Below are 3,820 nucleotides of genomic sequence, written 5' to 3' on the forward strand. Positions count from 1 at the left end.
CTCAGACCCAGAATAACTCCTCTCGAGTCTGTGTACCTGCTGGCTCGAGCATGAGGCACGGCAGGCAGAGGCGACATGCCGTGGAGGGCTTGGCCTGGCTACTTGGTGTGGATGTGCTCCCTGGCCATTCCAGGAGCCTCAGGTACCAAACACGTGGGCAGGGCTTAGACCCAGGTCCAGATTGTTTATGGTGGTGGCAGCAGCAGCTGCAGCCTCAGGTATGAGGAAGGGACACTGCATGGGAGAGTGTGGTGACCTGCAGTGGGAAACCATGAGAGATGACCCCTCTCTGATTTAAGATGTGAGTAATGGGACTCATCTTTCCTTTTTTTTTTTCTTGGTAGCCGGGCTGGAAGTTTATCAATTATATTGTTCTTTTCAAGGTTTTTGATTTTTATTGATTTTTATGGTTGATTTCCTCTATTGAGTGTCATGTATTTTTGCAATAGTTTTTATTGTTTAGTTTTTTTCTACTTGCTGTTCAGTATACTATACAATTTCTTTAGTTTACTATGGTGGAAGCTTAGATTATTAAATTTTGTTATATTTTAAATTTCCATTGTATTACACACATTGCTAAAAATTTCTCTCTAAGCACAACTTGAACCAAATCTCATGCATTTTGATGTGTTTTCTCTTCATATAATTCAAAATGTTTTTAATTTTTCTTTGACCCTTGTGTTATGGACAAGTGTGTTGTTTAATCTCCAAATGTTGGGCATTTTCTGTTCTTTGTGTGGTTGATTTCTAGTCCAATGGTGTCCTGAGGACATCCTAGTCTTTTAAGTGTGTTCAGTTGGGTTTTATGGCCCAGAATGTGGTCTGTCTTGATGAATGTTCCATGTGGGTTTGAGAAGAACGTGTACTCTGCTGCTGTTCTTTGAAGTCTTCTGTAAATGTTCATTGGATCCAACTGACCAGAGGTGTTTGTATTCAGACTCTCTCCCGCTCCAGGACTTGTTGCTAGTTAGTGATTTTTCTGAACAAATCCTCTAAACGCTATCTTCTTTGTCATGTCTGGATACTGCAGTCCCTTCTCAGCTACCTGCGTGGTCAGCTTTGGGCGGATGGAGATTCTATGAAATTCCGGGATCGATAGGTCTCTCAGTCTCTGCAGAGGGTCTCTGAGGACATGGGGACAGTGCTGTCCGCACTTAGCTGGCCGGGTGAGCACTCTGCGAAAGTCTTCACAGTCTGCTCATACAGAGGCTCAAATTCAGAGAAGGGTTAGCGCATCAGCATGTGTAGTTTTAAACTGTACTCTGTGTGTGTGTGTGTGTGTGTGTGTGTGTGTCTGTGTGTGTGTGTGTCCGTGTGTGTGTGTTGGTATCTTTAAACTGGAAAAAGGGTCACTTTTGTCTACTCTCGTGGATTGTTTACATCAATGCTCCTGAGAGAGACTGGACTAGAGTCTTCCTTTCATAGGATTAATCGTTGCTCATTTTGGTATTAAGATCATATGTTCTCATGGAATTAATTAAAATGTAGCTGCTTATATCTGTGTGAGTGTGTGTGAAAGACACAGAGAGACAGAGAAACACAGAGATTATTTCTCAAATACTGATTCAATTTATAGAATTGTTAGTGAAGTATTTATGGTTTTTAATATTTAATAAATCTGGGAAGAATTTTTTTTCTAAAATTTGTCAATTTCTACACATTTTCAAATGCATTGGCATAAATGTGTTCAGTATTCGGTCTTGTCTTGTGTTTATATCTGCCGCCTTGGAGTTATGTCTTCCTCTAATTTCCAGGAAAAGTTGATGTGATTTCTGTTGTCTCTTGATGAATCTCACTAAAGGTTTGTTCATTGCCTTTCCTGCCAAGAACCAGTTTGGCCTTTGTTACTTCTCCCTATTATTTTCCTATTTTCTATTTCACTAATTTCTCACTCGTACACCCTTCTACTTACATCACTTGGGTTTATTGCGTTTTTGGTAACTGAAGTACGCTATTTACCTCATAATATCCAGTCGTTCTACTGTTAAATATAAATAAATAAGGCTCTACATTTCTCTGAATTTAATGGCTTTTGCTGCATCTCACGATTTTTATTTGCACAACTGTTATCATGTGATACTAAATATTGCCTAATTTTAATGATACTATTATAGACCTTTACATATAAAAGTATATTCTAAATTTTCTAATATTGCAATAAATAGCTTTGCGCATACTTCTTTGCATATGGGTGCGATTCTCTCTATGGGACAGATTTCAAGATACTGAATTTTGGAGTGGACAGTAAATGCTGACACAACTTAACTAGAGATTGTCAATTCCTCTCCAGAGGTGTCGAGTGCTGCTTTCCTAAGCAAAAGTGTGAGCACAGCCACACGAGCACAGTGTACGTGAAACTGTTCAAGTTTTACCACTGCCACATGTAAAGTGATAAATCGGTGGAATTATTTCTTTTTCCATTAAAGTGGTATCTCAGTGTAATTTTAAGATTTTTTGACAGAGATCAAACACCATTTGTCCTGTTTCTTTGAACTGTATCATGTCTCCAGCAGGCTGACATGAATTGCCAATAGTCTTTTTTTCTCTGCAGAGACATTTAATATATCGAGTTCATTAAAATTTAGTGACATAATAGGCACCTGGTTTCCAGTTTGTCCATTGACTCTTTTGAGGCTGACTTGTACAGGTATTCTTTTTTCTTTTTCTGTTGCAAAAAAAAATGAGATGAATATGGACAATTTTATCTGAGATGATTACACACCAGAAAGTTTTAAAAATTATTTCTCTGTGTAAATAAAGTGTTGATAAATTATATGGCAGCAAAATAACATTATATGTGTATGCAAACTCATGGCATTAACTCGAATTTTTTGTCGTTAGCTCGTCAAGATGAATCGATTTATACTTGCTCTCTGAATTTTCCAAAACTCTCCACTTAAAAGGAACACCTCTCAGCTCTCCCTCTTCTAGCAATCATCTCACCTATGAAACATTAGTTTATTATTGTTTTTATATCACAATTGCTCCTCACTGATTTCAAGCCTGGAAATACAAAAGTCTTTCCTAATAAGAATGGGTGGGTAAAGTCTGGAAATCCCTGTTTTAATAATTCTTAATGAATCTAATGAACGAATTGTAGTTTGTGTTTTAAATAAAGCCATCTATTATTTATACTAGAGTATCAAAAAATTTATGTTTTAAGTGTTATTGAATTCATATCCAAAAATATTCACTCATGTTGTATTCACCATGTTCTAATGTATTCATAGAGTCATGCCATCATTATCCCAATTTAATTTAATTTAATTTAAAAACATTTTTTTTTTAGGAAAGCCAACCCTGGTTGACCTCATAGATTGCAAGGACCTTGTCATTTTATACACCTACAGCATCTGGTCTTCCTAGGTCGTTTCCCATCCAAGTACTAACAAGGCCCGACCCTGCTTAGCTTCTGAGATCAGACAGGATCGGGCTTGTTCAGAGCGGCATGGCTGTAGACCCAATTTAATTTTAGATGTTAATCTAATTTATTGGTATGTTTATATATAATGTTAACAAATTACATAAGGAATACATATCTTTTGGTTGTTATCAAAATGAAAATAATACTTAGATCTTTTATTTTGGTCTAAATTAAACATACTAGCCCTTAAAACACATCCCTTTTATCCTAAAGAAATAACTGTTCCCAGATTAAAGGTATGCTCCAGTAATACGAATATATACAGATACATACTGTACAACACCTATATCTATATCAATCAACTGATGCTTTGTTTTGTTTTTAACCTAATGCCATCTTGCTTCGTGTGATGTTCCATGACTGGCTTTTCCATGGAAAATACAACGTGTTATCCTT

General features: G+C 36.8%; 1 pseudogene and 1 gene segment (V, D, J or C); both read right to left on the reverse strand.

Annotated features, from left to right (window-relative positions):
• LOC105310052 overlaps positions 1-3,820 on the reverse strand; it is a gene marked incomplete at its 3' end in the record, with an annotated part of 11,722 nt that overhangs the window by 1,578 nt on the left and 6,324 nt on the right.
• LOC111734370 lies at positions 3,342-3,460 on the reverse strand (annotated as a pseudogene).

This window comes from Pteropus vampyrus, unplaced genomic scaffold (genome assembly GCF_000151845.1).
Source record: "Pteropus vampyrus isolate Shadow unplaced genomic scaffold, Pvam_2.0 Scaffold1013, whole genome shotgun sequence".
In the NCBI taxonomy this organism is placed as follows: Eukaryota; Metazoa; Chordata; class Mammalia; order Chiroptera; family Pteropodidae; genus Pteropus; species Pteropus vampyrus.